Source organism: Monodelphis domestica, chromosome 3, assembly GCF_027887165.1.
Source record: "Monodelphis domestica isolate mMonDom1 chromosome 3, mMonDom1.pri, whole genome shotgun sequence".
Taxonomy (NCBI): domain Eukaryota; kingdom Metazoa; phylum Chordata; class Mammalia; order Didelphimorphia; family Didelphidae; genus Monodelphis; species Monodelphis domestica.
In genome coordinates, this window is record NC_077229.1 from 466,145,119 (window position 1) to 466,164,799 (window position 19,681).

Consider the following 19,681-nt stretch of genomic DNA (forward strand, 5'->3'; position numbering starts at 1 on the left):
ATATCTAATTGGAAAAACAACTGACCCAGAAAACAAATCAAGGAGAGATAATCTAAGAATTATTATGCTACCTAAAAGCCATGATCCAAAAAAAAAAGTACTTACACATCAATCTTTCCAGAAATTATCAAAGAAAACTGCCTTGATATTTCAGAACCAGAGGGCAAAATAGAAATTAAAAGAATCCACCAATCACCTCCTGAAAGAAACCGCTAAAGGATAACTCACCAAAATATTATAGCCAAATTCCCAAACTGCCACATCAAAGAGAAAATATTGAAAGCAGTCAAAAAGATACAATTCAAATATCATGGAGCAACAGCCAGGATAACACTGGCTTTAGCTGCTTCTACATTAAAGGATCAGAGGGCATGGGATATGATATTCTAGAGACCAAAGAAGCTAGGACTTCAACCAACAATCACTTGCCCACTAAAATCTGAGCATAATTCTTCAGGGGAAAATGCCATTCACTGAAATGGAGGACTTTCAAACATTCCTAATGAAAAGAATAAAGCTTAATGGAACATTTGACTCTAAAATACAAGACTCAAGAGAAGCACAAAAAGGTAAACAGGAAAAAGAAATCAAAAGAAATTCAATGAATTTAAACTGTTTACATACAAAATAAGAAGATGATTCTTATAATTCCAAAGAACTTTGTCATTATTAGGGTAATTAGGTGTACACTTAAACAGAGGGTAAGGTAATGATTTGAATATAATGAGATGATATTAAATAAAATAATATCAAGGTATGAAAAAGAGGAATGCATTGGAAGGAGAGGGAAGGGGAAAAGAGAATGGGATAAATTACTTTACATAAAAGAGGCAGGAAAGAGCTTTTACAGTACAGGGGAAGGTGGGGGAGGTGGGGAGAGGAACTCATGAATCTTACTCTCATTGGAATTTACTCAGTAAAGGAAAAACATAAACAATCAATTGGGTATAGATTATCTATCTTACCTTACAGGAAAGTAGAAGGTAAGGGGATAAGAGAAGGACTGTGGGGCTGATAGAAAAGAGAGGACATTGGGGGAGGCAAAGGTCAGAAACTAAATAAGAGGAAAAAGATGGAGAATAATACATAGTAATTATAATGATGTAAAAGTACTTTACAAGTCTCAAAGGTCTCATTTCTTAAGTATCTTAGAGAAATGAGTCAAATATACAAAAAAAAAAGTCATTTCCAAATTGATAAATAGTCCAAGGATCCAAACAAGTAGTTCTCAAAGTAATTAAAGCTCTCTAAATCCATGTTTTTAAAAAAGCTATAAATCACTATTAATTAGAGAAATGCAAAGGTACATATCTGAGGTACACATCTCTAGATTGGCTTTTATGGCAGAAAAGGAAAATGACAAAACTTGGAGGGGATGTAGAAAAATTAAGATACTAATGCTCTTTTGGTAGAGTTGAGAATTGATTCAATCATTCCAGAAAGCAATTTGGACCTATGCCCAAAGGACTATAACACAGTATACCCTTTGACCCAGCAATAGTAATTACTAGGTTTGTATCCCAAAGAGGTAAAAAACAAAAAGGGGAAGGACTTATATGTACAAAAAAATTAAAGCAGCTCTTTTGGGGGGCAAAAAATTGGAAAGTGAGAGGATACCCATCAATTGGGGAAGATTTGAGTAAATTATAGTACAGTGGTACTTTAATACAAGAGCACTTTAAGTCATAAGCAATTTGAGATATGAGCAATCACAATTGAGATTTTTTTGCTTTAAGTTGGGAGTGGATATTTGAATCATAAGCTTTCACCTGTGAGAGTAGCCTAAAGTGGATGAGGTAATCAGTACAAGTAAGATTAAAGAAATGTTGAGGATTTGGAGGGAAAATTAAATAGTTTATTGAAAAGCCACACCCAGAAAAGGTTGTAACAGGGCATGAGTTGGAGCCGTGTGATGACACTTGTTTCACACATTGTCAAAATGTTCTGAAAGGGAGGAAGAAACAAACTTCCATGGAAAGTTTTTGTTGAAACCGCTTCTAAGTGAAATCAAGGAAAGTGTGGCAAAATAGCCAAAATTTAGTGAAGAAAATGATGATAAATAAAAGTAAAAAAAATAGCAATTAAGTTTAGAAATAAAGTTACATATCACAAGTAATGTATAAGGTCAGTTTTGCATTTAAATGTAGCATTACATGTGTGGCGAATAAGCTATGTTAAGTGATAGTGCACGGAATGAAAATTATCTCTGCTAGCATCTTTGCCTGACCTTGAAGGTAAAAAATATTTCATAATTTATTTCTTTACATTCTTTCTTATTATCTATAAATATATTTATGTGTTATTTATAAAGTATATTTTTATATTTAAAAGCATATAAAAGATAAAATTTGTGTGTTTTGGGGGGGCTGTAATGGATTAGTTGCATTTCCATTCATTTAAATGGGGAAATTCAATTTGATACATGAACAAATTGAGTTATGAACTTGGCCATGGAACAAATTAAACTTGTGTGCCAAGGTATCACTGTATGTGATTGTAATAGAATACCACTGTGCTATAAGAAATGACAAGCTGGAGGAGTTCAGAAAAACTAGAAAGACTTCCATGAACTAAAGCAGAGTGAAATAAGTAGAACAGAAGAACATTGCACACAGCAACAGAAATAATATACAATGAACAACTGTGAATAATTGACCTATTCTCAACAAAACAGTGATCCAAAACTATCCCAAAGGATTTGTGATAAAAAATATCATCTGCTTCCAAAGAAAAAAGAACTGATAGTCTAAATCCAGATCGAAGGATTTTTTTTCACTTTCTTAATTTTTTCAATTCAAGATTCCTTCTATGAAAAGATTAATATGAGAAAATGTTTTAATTTGGACATGTAAGATCTATATGAGATTGCTTATCAGCTCAGTGAGATGGGGAGTATCGAATTCAGACTCAATTTGTGTAATTGGGAAAATATTAATTAAATTTAAAAAAAAAGAATTGAAGAAAAAAAATTCCTTAGTCATCAGCCTACTATAGAAGGCTTCCTTGAACTCGGAGACTAACTTCCCTCTTTAAACTCACAGGAAAATACATTTCTCTGTTTACATCTTATATACCCAATAGAATTAAATCATCTTGAAGGATGGAGGAATTGATTTGGGGGGGGGGGGTGCTTTTTATTCCCAGTGCTTAGCACAATACCTTTCATGAGGTAGGCATTTAATAAAGATGAATGGTATTGGATGGAATTCAATGTTGTCTGATAAGGACAGAGGAAAGTGGAAATATCATTATACTATTTGTTACTTTTTAGTAGTTTGCAAATCCTGAATGTTGATATAACTTTTATTTCATGAGCTTTACCATTTCACATTCTCACTCACCTTTTCCACCAGGAGGGTAGGAAAAAGTAGTAGTTCTGAGATTCTAGTAAATTCTACCCATGTTCATGAATTTTGAATTTATGAGAACATGTTCTGCCAGAAAAACTGCAAGATTCCTTGTCTGGACCCTTGTAGGTCCATCTCCTCTTCAACCATTTCTGCTGTATTTTTCACCTGTATATGACTAGTGTAAAAAATGGATTTGAACTCTGGACTTCAATCCCCACAAGCCCTTGCTCCACTTCCCCAAAATGCTTTGTAATCTCACTGAATTCTCAGGTGGGCCAAGATAGAGGAGGGATTTAACCTGATTGCAAAGGCTTTTGTGGCTTTTGGACTTCCGTTTTGGAGCAGACTCGGCTCTTCCATGATGTGAGATTATCTTGTCTAGGCATCTCTGGCCTAGGCACATGTTTCTTATCCTGTATTTTCTTTAATCCTTAATCTTTAGTAAACCTCATAAAAATATAATACTCCTTATAGAGAGAAACTAATTTCTACCTGCCTCAGTCTCCCATAAATTTTAACTGTTACACTAGACTTTGTTCTCTCCAAATTCCTCCAGTGTTTCCTTATTATATATTGGATAAAATAAAGATTATTTTCTATGGACTTCTGAAATTTCCATTATCATCACTATTTTCTATGCTCGGATGCCCTTTTCACCTACCTGTTCTCATATTTCAGTACACTCTTGTCCTTTCAGGCTCCATGTCTTTCTTTCTAGTGCAAAGGGAGCTCCTGATCCATTTAGGAGTTCCACCAATCAATTTGATGAAATCACAAAGCATAAACTTTCATCAATATTTGCTAAGAAAACACATGGGCTACTGTTTCCCTAGTAACAGAATTTCTAGGTGAATAAGATTCAGGCCTTACCCCCATTCATTTCTTAAGGATCACACACTAGGAAAGTGAGTGAGGTTGGGGCCCCAGAACTCCTTCTTGTGCTACTTCTGGAGTACAATAGAAAAGAAAAGGAACTCATCCCCTACACTTGCCTCCAGAAGTAGTAATGGAGTAGGTCTTGGGGGGAAGTTAAGTGGCCCAGGAGATTAAAATCTGGCCTCAGACACTTCCCAGATGTGTGACCCTGGGCAAGTCATTTGACCCCCATTGCCTAGCCCTTATTACTCTTCTGCCTTAGAATCAGTACACAGTATTGGTTCCAAGAAGTCTGGTAAGTGTTTAGGGAAAAAGAAGAAAGAAGGTACAGTTTTGAAGTGATAGGAAATATTTATTCAGCAGTCCCCCAAAGTGTCTTTTTTAGCCATGCAATACTATACCCTGATCCTGTTAAACCTCTTCTCTACATGTCATAGGTTCGATAACCATGGCATACCAGGAGATTTGTATTTCATCCATATTAGCAAATTCAGTGATGGGGGAAGGAGTCAAGATTGATAAAGGTGACAGAACAATTAGAAATAGCAACCAAAATACAAGTATTGTAGAAACCAAGGAAAATGCCAACAAAATAGTCATCTGATGAAATGATAAAGAAAAAACTAAGATGGGAAGAATTTTAAAATGGAATGACTATGAAGGCGAGTCAAGCACATTAAAAATAGATTGGCATATAACAGAATCACAGACAAGGAGTGTCCGCTAATGGCCTCTTTATAATGGAAGAGGAAGAAAGCCAACTATGTGTATTTATCATTTTTCTTTCAAAGCAGATATTCCCACTGGGTCTGAGAAACCAGACAATTCCTAAAAATTCTCTTTGCTCAACCCCTCCCTTGTTATTTCTCAAACCAGATTATATATCATATTCAAGAGATAGTTTGAAACTTGCCCTCTTAAGAAAGCATTCTGGGACTGATTCTTCCCCACTTCTTACTAAATATCTTGAAGGAAAAATAAACAGATAGTTGGGGAATAGTTTAGAAGAAATTCTTGTTCATGTATAGGATGGTCTCTAAGGTACATTTTTATTCTAAAATTCTAGGAAATGGTCATTGGCGCTTTTTTTAAAGTCTTGTAACAACTCTGAGATGCAACGATCTCTCAACCTAGACATGTTCCTTGACAGTGGAAAACAATTTTGGTAAAAATATCCTTTGAATCTTGCTTTATATTTATTATCAGAGGGTTTTCAAACATGGTTATCTTTACATCTTTCAACAAATCTTAGGTAGTTTTGCAATATTCGTTGGGAGACACCTTGGAGGAGAACATGTAAAGTGGCTGTTTGCTCTATCAAATCAAATAATTTTTTATAGTTGACAAATAATAAGCACAGTGTCACTATTACTCTCTCAGGATAGAGAATCCTGGAGCTGAACCCAGAGAACAGAATATTTCAAGATCTTATAAGTCCATGACATTTTCACCATAAGTGTGCTTATCTTAGCCCTAATACAAAGTCACAACCCAGGAACAAGACAGGAATAATGAGTAAATAATAATAACAATAATAAGAAAAGATAAAAAAACTATTATGGTGTGAGGAATGCTTCAGACACAAACTCAGATAAGGAGAAAAATGTCAAAATACCTACAAGAAAAGCCTCAAAGCAAAACAAAGATTGGCTTCAAAGTTCATTAGGACTTCTAGAAGAAATTAAAGAAGACTTTGAAAAAAGAGTTTAAAATATTTTATAAATGAAATTAATGCATTAGATATAAGAGAGCTATGAAAGAAAAACTTGGAAAGAAAATTAACATAGATCAAGATATATAAAACCTTGGCCAATTAGCAGTGTCCTTGAAAAGTAATAAGGAAGAAGGAGAAGTCATTGGATCAACTCCATGAGAGTTATTTTTAACAATATTTAACATTTTTTAACATTGAAAAAAATTGAAGAATGTATAAGATACCTAATATCAAAGACAATTGAGCTGAGAAATAGTTCAAAGAAAGATCATTTTAGACTCACTGGACTATGGGAATAACATGTCATGTACAAAAAAAATTTTAAAGCATGAATATCATATGTCAAGAAATCCTGAAAGAAAACTTTCCAGACATATTGGGGAAATATGAAAGACAAAATTAGAATCCCCTTTTAAGCTCCTGAAAGAAATAGCAATATGAAAATTCCTGGGAATGTCATAACCAAAATCAGGATCTTCCAAAGCTGCATGCAGCCAGAAAGAAAAAGCTGAAGTACTAAGGGACCACAGTCAAGATTACATGAGTTTTGGGAGCTAACACAATAAACAAGGGGAGAAAACATAATTTAATACTCTAAAAGGCAAAGGATACAAGGCTATAACCACGAATAAGTTATCCAAGAAATCTGAGTGAAAAAAATAGACCTTCAATGAAAGAAAGAACTTCTAAGAATTCTTGATTAAAAAAAAAAACAGACCAGAGTTGAATACCCTTAATGTTTCTCTTCAGCACTAGACAAATTTAACCAAAATAATAAACAAGAAAGAAGTTACTACTACTGTGTTTTGAGAAGTTAAGTAAGAGATATTTTCAGAAAAACTTAGAAAGACTTATATGGACTAATGCAAAGTAAAGTGAGTGGAACTAGGAGAATGATTTATACTAGGATATTGACATTATAAAAAAGAACAATTAAGTCATTCTCCTATTGATAAATGGACAAACAATATAAATAGACAGTTCTCAAATGAAGAAATTAAAACTATCTTTGGTCATATGAAAAAAACGTTCCAAATCACTATTAATTAAATGAATGAAAATTTAAACTACTCTAAGGTACCATCTCTCACCTATCAGATTGGTTAATATGACCAAAAAGAAAAATGATAAATGTTGGAGGGGATGTGGGAAAATTGGGACACTAATACACTTTTTTTAAAACCCTTACCTTCCTACTTGGAGTCAATACTGTGTATTGGCTCCAAGGCAGAAGAGTGGTAAGGGCTGGGAAATGGGGGTCAAGTGACTTGCCCAGGGTCACACAGCTGGGAAGTGTCTGAGGCCAGATTTGAACCTAGGACCTCCCATCTCTAGGTCTGGCTCTCAATACACTGAGCTACCCAGCTGCTGGAGCTGTGAACTGATAAACCACAGTGATTTGGAATCACTAAAGGATCATACAACTGTGTGTACCCTTTGACCAAGTAATACCACTGCCAGATCAGTATCCCAGAGATATCATAGATGGGGGGAAAGGACCTACTTGAACAAAAATATTTATAGCATCTGTTAAAGTTAAATTACAAACTCCAGGTGCTTAGTTTCCATTGAGTTTATTAATAATCATTTGAAATAGAGAAAGCAAATAGGTAGAGGTTTAAAGCCTATTTTCCTACTCTAAGTCTACATCAGTCTCTCACCCTACTGTCCAGGGAAGTAGAAATAGCAGGTATCCCCTTGCACCCCTCCTTTATCCTCTCTTTAGACCTGAATCTGTAACCTTTAGTTTTGGGTCATGTTCCTAGGACTTTAACAATTAAAATTAGTTTCTCTGATAAAAGTATTATATTTTATGAGGTTTATTAAAGATTAAGAAATAAAGAAAATACAAAATAAGATAGCACGTACCTAGGAGGGCTGAAAGCCCATTCAATTTCACTTACTCAACATCTTGAGAGATGTGTGTGTTTGGAAGCAGAAGCAGGGAGAGAGGCTGGGTAGGCGGTAGTCAGTTTAAATACCCCTTTTTGCTCTCGCACTCAGGTGAGGACTCAAGGTGAGATTTTAGGCATTCTGGGAACTACCAAGGACTTCTGGGAATTGAAGTCTGGGGTTCAAATCTCCATTTTTACTAGGACCCTTCACCTGTGACTTGTGTTTGGAGCATTCGCGTGACACCCAGCCACTCAGCAAGGTCAGAAGAGCTGGGGAAAGGGAGTTCCTTTTTCACACATCTTTTCTTTTGTGGTGGCAAAGAATTAGAAACTGAAAGGATGTCCATCAATTAGGGAATGACAAAAAAGTTGTAGAATATAATTTTAATGGAATACTATTGTATCATAAGAAATGATGAACAGAATGATCACAAAAAAAAAAACACTTGAAAAGACTTATTGGAAGTGATACAAAGTGAAGTGAGCAAAACCAGGAGAACGTTGTACATGATAACAGCAATAAAGTATGATGTTTGACTCTGAATGACAACTATCATCAGCAATGCAAGGATCCAAGACAACTCCAAGAATCCATGTTGAAAAAGACCATCCACAACCATCAAAGGAACTAGATTTATTTTCTTCATGAATTTTTTTCTTGTATAAACAATATTTGTTTTCTTTCACAACATGATGATCATGAAAATATGTATTGCATGATAGTAAGTGTAGAACTTATATCATATTACCTGTCATCTAGGGGAATGGGGAGGGATTAAGAAACCATGGATCACAAAATGTCAAAACGTGATTATTAAAAATAGGAAGGAAGGAAGAGAGAGTGAAAGAGAAAGAGAGAGATACTATGGAATTCTGATCAATAAAGAGAGATAGACAGATAGATAGACTAAGGAATTCTGATCAATGCAATAACCAACTGTGATTCTAGACTCTAGATTCTCAAGAATCTAGAGGATTGATTGAGGATGAAGAATGCTATTTCCCACTTGTAAAATAAGAGGATTGTATTATAGAATCACTAATGTCCATTCTAGCTACAAACCTAAGGTCCATGATATATGAAAGAAAGGTGTGATATATGAAAGACACATTTGACTGAGGAATTCCTGTGCTAGTTGGGTACAGCTGCAAGTGAGAATCACAAAATAGCTAAAATAGCCTGGAGCTTTGGGCTATGCACATACAAAACCAACTTGCAAGTACCCACCTTTCAGCTTCAATTATGACAACAATAGCTTAGCAGAGAACCAGCAGATTGGTAGCAGAATAGAAAACAGAATAGTAAATAATATCAGCTCCCAGCTCACTGGAAACAGTGAGGAATTCTCTGTACTGACACTAAAACTTCTGGGATGGGTAGAATGTTCCTTTATCTGGACAGATAAATGATGTACCTGGATATATAGAATATAACTTAGATTTCCAAACTTGGATGCATAGATTTATTTATTTATTTATTACAAAGAAGGATTTCTATTTTCAAGTAGAGGAATTATGGGAGGGGTAATACATAGAAGTTGTGATCATGGACATTATAGTTTCACCCCTGATTTTGCTGGAAAGAAGTTTAGTTTATCTCTGTTACAGAAGCTCTTGGTTTTAGAGAGACTATCATTTTAAGTAAAGGATGATTTAATACTATGTTTTCTAATGTTTTTAATAGAAACAAATGTATTTTGTCAAGAACTCTTTTCTGCATCTGTCAACATAATCATTTTGTTCATTTTATTATCAATATAGTTAAATTTGTAGTTTTCTGATATTAAATCAATCCTGCTTTCCTGGTATAAATCCAACCTGATCCTAGTGCATTCATTGTGATACATAGATTTAATTGCTGCTAAGATTTTATTTAAAATTTTTGCATCAACATTCAGTAGGGATATTGGTTTGTAATTTTGGCTATGGTCTTATTTTCCTATTTTTAAATCTTCCTGCTATAAGTGTCAAGTCTGTAGTGGTGTCATAGATAAAATTTGGTAGAATGTCTTCCTCTGCAACCAATATTTTGAACTAATTGTTCTTTGAATGTTATAAACAATTAGCTTATAAATTCATATAATTCTTCCTTTTTATCTTTGAAAGTTTATGCCTTGTTAACTTCCTCTGAAATATGATTGCTTAAATACTCTATTTCTAGTTCTATTAATCTGTTTTTTTATTTTTGCAAATATTTGTTGATTTCATCTATATCTGATTACTTTTTTATCGTTTCTTCTCATAGAATAGGGGGAAAAAACTAATAAGGGATAAGTGAGAGTAAGTCTGAGTATGTGAGCCCTCCCTGCCTCCTTCTGCTCATCTGTCTTCCTTTCAGTGCACTGCTTCATCTTCTTCCACAATCGAGGTCTGGAAGACCTTCTAAGTGGATCAATCTGTCCACCTCCCCATAGCAATTGCATCATGTCTTCTAAACCTCTCTTGCCTTTTCCCACTGTGTTTGTCAAGCTCCAACAAGAAGATTTCAACTGATTTTTATTTCATCCTCCTTTCCAGAAATTAGTTTCATTCCCTAGTTGATCTTACTTTTCAATTTTTCTTGGCTCTTTCAAATGTTTCATGTTCAAATTTAAATCTGTTATTTCTCTTCTTATCTTTGCTAACTAATGAGAATGGGTCCTCCACTGGGAAACCACCAGAAGGAGCGTGTTGCTTTATTCACATTTGTATGTGTGTGCTTGTTTTCCCCCACTCTTTTGAAGTTTATCATAAGTTCTTAAGAAGCAAAACTTGTTTTAATTAAAAACCACATATACACAATTTCATTCTTCCCTGAATCTTGCAGAATGCTTATTTCCTGTAACATGCATTCCCTTAGAGAAATACCGAAGTAATAGGAGAGATGTTTTTCAGATGTTGTTAAAATGTACAGTCTGCTATCAAAATCATTATCAAAAGCTCACTGTTGGGTGACTGGATGGTAGAAATTGAAGTAACTTAGCCTGCATAGAGTTTATTTTGCTGACATATAATTTCCTTGGTTGGTATAGTCTAAGAAGTCGGATTCCTTTAATAAATCAAAGATTTTTAAATGTATTATTTGCCTGATTCTCTCTGATGTGAACAGGGTAGACCACCCTTCCATTTTTTTATTCCCCTAAACTGTCAGCACTTTTAATGGGACAAAGAGATTTAGTAACACAACACATTGGTTAACATTTCCTGTAGGTCTTCTACCCGGCTACTTTGAGCGCTGGGGATGTGGTGGGTGGAAAAAAACCCAAAGTATGCAACTTTCTTACATGGTTCAGAGTCTTTTTACTTCCTCCTCTGCTCTTCCCCCTTTCTTGGCAAATGTAGTCCTCAAAAATGTTGATATGTAGATGGTGGCCTCATTCCGTTCCTCAGGCTCATCATTAACTCCTTTATTCCTCCAATAATCATCTCTGCTCCCAGACTGGCCATTCACCAGCATGCCCACACCATTTGAACTTCCTTATACTTTCTGACCCTCCCCCCACCACTAGACCACCTACCTCTTCCTTCTTTGTACATATATCCCCTAAGCCAGGCCGAGTCCTTATTGGTTGATTGATTTCCTTTGGTTTCTGAGCAAAAGACGACTTTATCTTTTCTAGCACTGCCGCCTCCACACTATACTTCTTTCCCCTCCTTCTATAATGCTTTCTATCTCTCCATCTCCACAGGCTCTTTACCTCCATCTTCAAACTTGCCTAGGACTCCTGAATCTTGGGAGAAACCTCTCACTTGATTTTGCAGTTATCCTCCAAGTTTTCTCCAACTTTATTTTCCCTGTCAAACCTCATTTTCAAAAAGTATTTCAAACTTGCTGCTTTGTTGTCTATGCACTACCTTTTGTTCCTCTCTTTGCTACCAGGACATGTTAATCACGTGTGGCTTTCTGGACAAACTTTATGATTTAAGGACTGTTTTTTTTCATATTGACATATCCACATTAGGAAATTTATTAGAGAAAATTTGTGGCATAACACAATTTATTTTAAAACAATACCTTAAATTTCTTAACTATTTCAATCACATATTAGCACTGAAAATTGCAAGAAATGTCAATCTCAAAGAGTGATATCAAAGAAGAGGTAAAGGACTGACTTGTACAAAAATACTTATAGGTGCTCTTTTTGTGCTGGCAAAGAACTGGAAATTGAAGGGATGCCCATCAATTAGGGAATAATTGAAAAAGTTGTGGTATATGATTATAATGGAATATTATTGAGCCATGAGAAATGACAAATGAGATGATCACAAAGAAAATCTGGAAAGATTTATATGACATGATGTAAAGTGAAGGGAATAGAACCAGGAGAACACTGTACACAGTAATAGCAATAAAGCATAGTGATCACCTTGAAAAACTTTATTTTTCAGCAATGCAAGAATCCAGGACTAACGACAAAAAAGGTATGCACTCCTAAAGCAGGAACTGATGGAGTCTGAATGCAGCTCGAAGCAACCCATTCTTCACTTTATTTTCTCCATTAATTTTTATCTAGTGAAGTGATAGGTATCTTCCTTCACAACATGATGAATATGGAAATATGCTTTGTCTGATGGTATGTTCAACCTATATTGTAATATCTGCCTTCTTGGGGCATGGGCAGAGTTGGAGGGAGGAAAAGAACATGCACGGCAAATATGAGAAAGTGAATATTGAAAATAGTATTAACATATAATCTGGAAAAAAGAAAAATTAATAAAAAAGAAAAGAAAATTGCAAAAAAATCCATTTACACAAAATTTATGAGAAAATTTAGAATCATTGTCTTTGACAAGTTTCTGATCTTTCACTAAAGTCTTATTCTGACATTTAGTCATGATTTAGAGGTGACCCCAAGTACTCAAAGGTTCTTAATAGAGAGACAGAGAGAGAGATATGAAGAGAGATTTAAACTATATACTATATATGATCCACACATACACATAAATGTATATACATATATACACATATATAAAAGTATGACTTCAAATACCCATGTATGCTCAGGATATGCCCACGTTGATGAAATTATGTATCCATTTGGTACTGAAGAAAGTTTTTGATCCCCATGATTTAAAAGAAATTTTTTAAAAATCCTTCTCCATAGAGGGGGGTCTATAATAATCAGATGGCAATAGATTTTCAAAGTAGTTACTTGAATTAATATTCAAGTGAGAGAGACTCACTGACTTTTATAGGATTTGTCAATTATTAAAAGAACTTGACAGATACTAAAATTGCCTTCTCTTTAGATACTGTACCAAAGGCTTTTCGGAGGCAGCATAGGATAGTGGTAAAAGAATTGGCTCTAATCTAGGTTCAAATTCCAAATTTGAAAGTTACTCCTTGTAATGCCAAAATGACCACAAGCAAACCTGATCTCCTTGGGCCAGAATTTCATCATCTGTAAAATAAAGGAGTTAAATTAGATGCTTTCTGAGAAGTCTTCTGGCATAAAACCTATAAGTCAAAATCCAAATGAATTCTTTAGTGAGGAAGTTTTGACCCACCCCTTCAAAAATCCACCACTCTATTGAAATTTCACTTTAGAAAATCTATGTTGATTCAAATTCAAATCCAGTGTTTTTTCTTCTAGCATTCTACTTTATCCATCCATAACAGTGGATTCTAAAGTTTACTCTCCTTCTTGTTGCTTTTTGCAAAAATGTAATTTCTTCATATTCTTCCTCTCTTTGACTATTCAGTCTTTGTCTTCTTTTCTCCTTGTTCTTATTGGGAAGACTTCCAGTTATCCCAATTACAAATAATATTTGCTGATGGTTTTAAGTAGATACTTCATGTCATTTTAAGAAAAGCTACAATTATATCTATGCTTTCCAGTGATTTTAATGGTAATGAGTATTATATTTTATCAATGATTTTTTCTGCATCTATTAAAATAATCATATGATTTTATTGGTTTTGTTATTAATACAATAAATTATGTCAAAAGTTTTCCTTATATTAAACCATACCTACATTCTTGGTATATAATCTTTGTGATGTACTGCTATATTCTCCTAGCTAGCATTTTATTTAGGATTTTTGTATCCATATTCATTAATGAAATTGGTCTATAATTTTGTCTGGTTTAGGTCTTAGCACCTTATTTGTTTTATAAAAGGAATTTGATAAAACTTCTTTACATATTATTTCAAATAGTTTATTTAATATTGGAATTAAATAATCTTTAAATGTTTGATAGAATTCATTGGTGAATCCATCTGGCCTTGATGCTTTTTTTAGCCTGTTCAATTTAATTTTTTAATAGTTTTTTTAGATATTCTATTTCCTCCTCTTTTAGTCTAGCTAGTTTATATTTTTGTAAGTATTCGTCCATTTCACTTACCTTGTTAAATTTGTTGGCATATAATTGAGAAAAATAACCACTAATAATTGCTTTAATTTCATCTCCATTCCATATTATATTCATCCTTTTCATCTTTAATGCTAGTGATTTGGTTTTCTTCCATCTCCCTTTTAAAATATTAACCAATAGTTTATCTATTTTGTTGATTTTCCCACAAAACCAAATCCTAGATGTATTTATTAATTCAATGGTTTTCTTATATTCAAATCTATTGATCTTGCCTTTAATATTTAGGATTTCTAATTTGGTGTTTATTTGGGAATTTTTAATGTTCTTTTCCTGGTTTTTTTAGTTATATAACCATCTCAATAATATGTTCTTTCTCTATATTCTTTATTTTCAAAACTCTTTTCCTCAGTAAAATGATCCTTTCTTGCGACTCAGACTATAATGTCAATCTTGATGATGCTCAAATTTGTATCTCCTTCTCTAATCCATCACTGAGATCCAGTGCTCTATCTCCAATTATCTACTTGAACTTTTCTTTTGGATGTTATGCTATCAAGTTAAGCTCACCATATCAAAACTAGTTTTCTCATTCTTTTACCCAAATCAAACCCCTTCTCACATTATTGATACCTTTTATTGTCCTAGATATTCTAGCTTAAAACTTTGTAGTACTTTTTTAAACTTTCATTCAGTGCCCTGTTATGAAGTCTTGTCTAGTTTTCCTTGAAATATATTTTATATCAGTCCCTTCATTTCCATTCCCATGTCTATGTCTTCATTACTTAGACTACTGCAGTTCCCTCCAAATACTTATCCTGTCTGTGGTCTCTACCAATTTCAGTCTGTCATGAATTTTGCAACCAGATAAATCTTCCTAAAACACTATTTTTTGCTTAGGATCATAAGATCATAGTTTTAGATCTGGAAGAGACTTTAGATGCCATCTCATATAATCTCATTTTACAGATGAAGAAAAGGAGACATAGGGAGGTTAACTGATTTGCCTGTTGTCACTCAAGATATGTCATCATGGAAATAGGTAAGATTGGCAAGGGGGAGAGCATAGACAAAGAGAAATTGTTTTGCTTCTCTTATAAAGAATACACTACATTTTTTCATATTCTTGAATGCTTACATGCTTAGAAATGTATGAGGTGTTTGAGCACATACAAAGCTAATTAAGACACATCTTTCTAATTCATGGAGTTTCCAATCTAATAATGGGAATATAACATTCAAATATTGAATATTATGAAATCTTTATTTAATAACTAGAATGTAGAATAGAATAACAGCATAAAAAGCTATAAAGATTTATATAATCCAGGGTCCCCTCACTTGTAGATTCATCTAAATAGCTACTTGAGCTTCAAAATACTTTGTTTGAGTGGTCAATTTCTACTCAAAACTATAGCTCATGAGGGCAGCTGGGTATCTCAGTGGATTGAGAGCCAGGCCTAGAGACAGGAAGACCTAGGTTCACATCTGACCTCAGACACTTCCCAGCTGTATGACTCTGGACAAGTCACTTGACCCCCATTGCCTAGTCTTTACCACTCTTCTGCTTTGGAACCAATACACAGTATTGATTCCAAGATGGAAGGTAAGGGTTTAAAAAAAAACCACTATAGCTCATATATTCTTAATAATCACTTTCCTAGACTAAATAAATATCAAAACTAAAGATATTTAAGACAGAAAAAATATGTAATAAGGAAAACTGCTCATACATATAGGGGCACACCTGCAGATTCCCACCTCTTATAGGAGAAAGAACAAAGCTAAAAAAAAAGACTTCATATTGTAGCAAAGGAATTTAGCAAGGCTAACTGACAGCCTTCAAACCAAGATTCCACAGAGCAAGGACTGGGTCAGCATTTTAAGGCAGTTGGAAAACTGGCAACTGACTCTCTCTGGGAAGCAGACAGAGAGTGCCTGTGGAAGTGTTTCTCTGAAGGAAATCAACTTTGGAACTGCCTGGGAATTGGATCATCTTTTAGGAGAGGTTGAGTGAATGATTCCCCCCACCCTGGTGGACAGTGAGGATTCATCTTGAGACTGCTTTGTGACCCAACCAAGGACTCTGGTGTTGTGTGAATATGGGTTCTGTAGACTTTACTAACTCCCCTTCATCTTTAATTACCCTTTTATTTGGTTAGGTTAAGGTTATTTAGAAAGGCTAAGGTTTTAATATCTGGGTGGGTGAGAAATAAGTTACTCTCTGATTCGCTTTCCATTCCCTTGTCCCTTTAGCTAATAAAAATTATTAATTAATAATGATTAATAAATTATTAAATATAAATTAAATTAATATAATTAATTAATTAATTAAAATTCAATTAAAATAATTTTAGAAATAGCTGGTTATATATATATGTGTGTGTGTGTGTGTGTATGTGTATAGTTAGTTAGTTAGTTAGTTAGTTAGTTAGTTAGATCCCTTCTGTTTAACCTCTCTTGACTTTGAAAAACACAGAACTATTAAATAGTCAAAAATCACCCTTTAAATCTGGCCATAGCACTGCTAGGTTTGTACCCCAAAGAGATCATAAGGAAAAAGACTTGTACAAGAATATTCATAGCTGTGCTCTTTGTGATGGCAAAAAATTGGAAAATGAGGTGATGCCCTTCAATTGGGGAATGACTGAACAAATTGTGGTATATGTTGGTGATGGAATACTATTGTGCTAAAAGGAATAATAAAGTGGAGGAATTCCATGGAGACTGGAACGACCTCCAGGAAGTGATGTAGAGCGAGAGGAGCAGAACCAGGAAAACATTGTACACAGAGACTGATACATTGTGGTACAATCGAAGGTAATGAACTTCTCCATTGGTGGTAATGCAGTGATCCTGAACAACTTGGAGGAATCTGCAAGAAAGAACACTGTCCACATTCAGAGGAAACACTGTGGGAGTAAAAACACCAAAGAAAAACAACTGCTTCATTACATGGTTTGAGGGGAGATGATTGGGGATGTAGACTCTAAATGAACATCCTAATGTAAACACCAACAATATGGAAATAGGTTCTGATCAAGGACACATGTAATACCCAGTGGAATTGCCTATCGACTACAGGAATGGCTGGGGGATGGGAAGGGAGGAATAGAAAATGATTTTTGTAACCAAGGAATAATGTTTGAAATTGACCAAATAAAAAAATAAATTTTAAAAATTCACCCTTTAATCAAGGAAAGGGGTTCAGTGCCATAGTAGGTCTCTACATGGAGCTGCATGCCACATGCCTACTCAGAGTCCAAGGATTGAACTCTGGTTGCTCTGGACACTGACCTCTGGGAAAGCCAACCAGCACTAGATTGGATGATTCTGAGGAGCCATTAAAGTGGGGGAGCTTAAATAATTTTCTAGGTGAAACTTGGGGGCTGATGATGTGTGAATCTTGAAATTTCTCAGACTTGTGAATGTTAAAAAATTCCCCATTGGGGAATTCTCCATTGGAACAACTCTCTATTAGGGAATATTCCCCATCTAAAATGTGAGAACTCTACTTGGATCAGAAATGGGAGGACCTCTACTCCACTGTACTTAGGACTGCTTTAGGGGAGAGAACTCCTTGCTGAACAATGAAAGTACTTAAACCCATACTTATAATGAGGCAAAAAGTTCTTTAAGTCATGCCTATTTTTAGAATTAATACAATGGGGTGCTAAGTACCTATTAAAGGTCAGGCAACTTGTAAACTTGCCAGGACAAAAAGGTAAGAAACTTACTCAGAGATTCTAATCAACTCAGCTGTGAATTCAGAATGGGCTGTCCTTTGGAAAACATCTACTGTGATTGGTAGATGTAAGAATTTAGGGGAGGTGACAAAGGAAAAAATTCCCTATATAAGGAAAAGAAAAAATCTTTTGAGGACAATCTCTTGGAGAGAGCTCTTGAGATATACAGGCTCTTGAGAGATAATCTCTAAGGAGGTCTTTCAAGGGAGGCTGATTCTGGCTGGAACTCCCTCTGGGGAGATTCTGTCACTAGAATCCTTGCTTGGACAGATCTTGTGGTGAATGATTAAGGACTGACTGATCTCTCTCTTAAGACTCAGGTCTAGACCATGTTGGCTTAAGGCCCTTCATACTTATACCTTTCTTACTCTTTCTCTCTTTCTTTGATTCCTCATTGTATTATTAATTAAAATCTCTATAAAACCCAGTTGACTTGGGTATATTCATAATTGGGAATATTTCCCTGGTGACTACCTTAAATATTTGATTTTCGAGAGACACTGTGGTGAAAACATATTTCCTGAGGTCACAATTTACTCACCCACTCTTATATCTATCACAATTTATATCTTCCAACCATTTTAACTCTAACAGTTTATGGCATCCACTCTTTTAGATGCCACAGTTTATAGCTTCACTCTTTTAAATCTTACAGATGAGAGGTACAGTTGATTGACTTTACAATGGTAATAAAGGAAAATGAGGAGTTCCAGACAGGAATAACAGTGATGGGCTAATGCTTTACAATGGACACAAAAGGGAAAGACACAGCAAGGGCTGGTCCACCTTGGTAGAAGGCTTTGGCCTAAAGGGGCAAAACCTTTGGGATGAAATTTAGTTTATTGTTAGTCTAAGACTCAGTAAAGTAGGACTTTCCTTCAAGGAGGAACTCTCATGTGACAAGTTCAAACCTGAGGCCTTCACACTTAAGGTAAGTAAACTGGGATTCATTTAATCTTTCTAGGTTACAAGTTTGTGGATTTCTAGATTTCATGTTGATGCCTCCCTATAATATGTAAGGAACACAGATGGCCCATGCAATTCCAGATATTATGGCTACATCCCAGTTAGAAGCCCCCTCTGCTTCCAATATTGCTATTTGTTTCTCCCCTGAAATTGTCATCCACGCACTATAGTGTACTGTTGGGCTTTGCTGCCATTCACTGGTCCTAAAAAGCAATGTAGCTAAGTCTACTGGAGAGGAGAGTTATCTTCTCTTTTAGCCCATAGCCTCAAGGACTACTTTGACTTTTTTGTGATTCAAACTTAAGCAAGAAAAACAATTAGTAATTGAAACTTTCAAAATTCCTGCTATTTCCTGAGTTTAGTAATTCTCATTATGGCAACCATAGAACATTCAATTCCCACTCTAGAGCAAGACTGAAAAGTGTTGAATGGATCTGGAAATGTCTATCCTATTCCATGTCAATTGTAAAATCTTCATATTCCCTGGATACATAATATGAGAGGAGAGATGACAGGAAGTGGGAATTCTAGGCATAAGGCACATGAAAGAAGGAAGGTAGGAGATCAGAAAGTACCATCCAGTTTGACAGGACTGCCTCACCTGGGAGAGAAGTGTTAGATGAGGAGGGAAAGTACTAAGCTGAGAATTTGAGATAACTAATTGGATATGGGAGGAAAAACACTAAAACTTCAAATATCTCCTTAAAATACCATAGAATAATGAAGGAACCTTATGCAGATTACTTTAGTCAAACCTTTTACTTTACAAATGAGGATTCAGAACAGAGAAAGGAAGTAATTTACCAAGAGTGACACAAGAAATAAGTAGCAGAGCCATGAT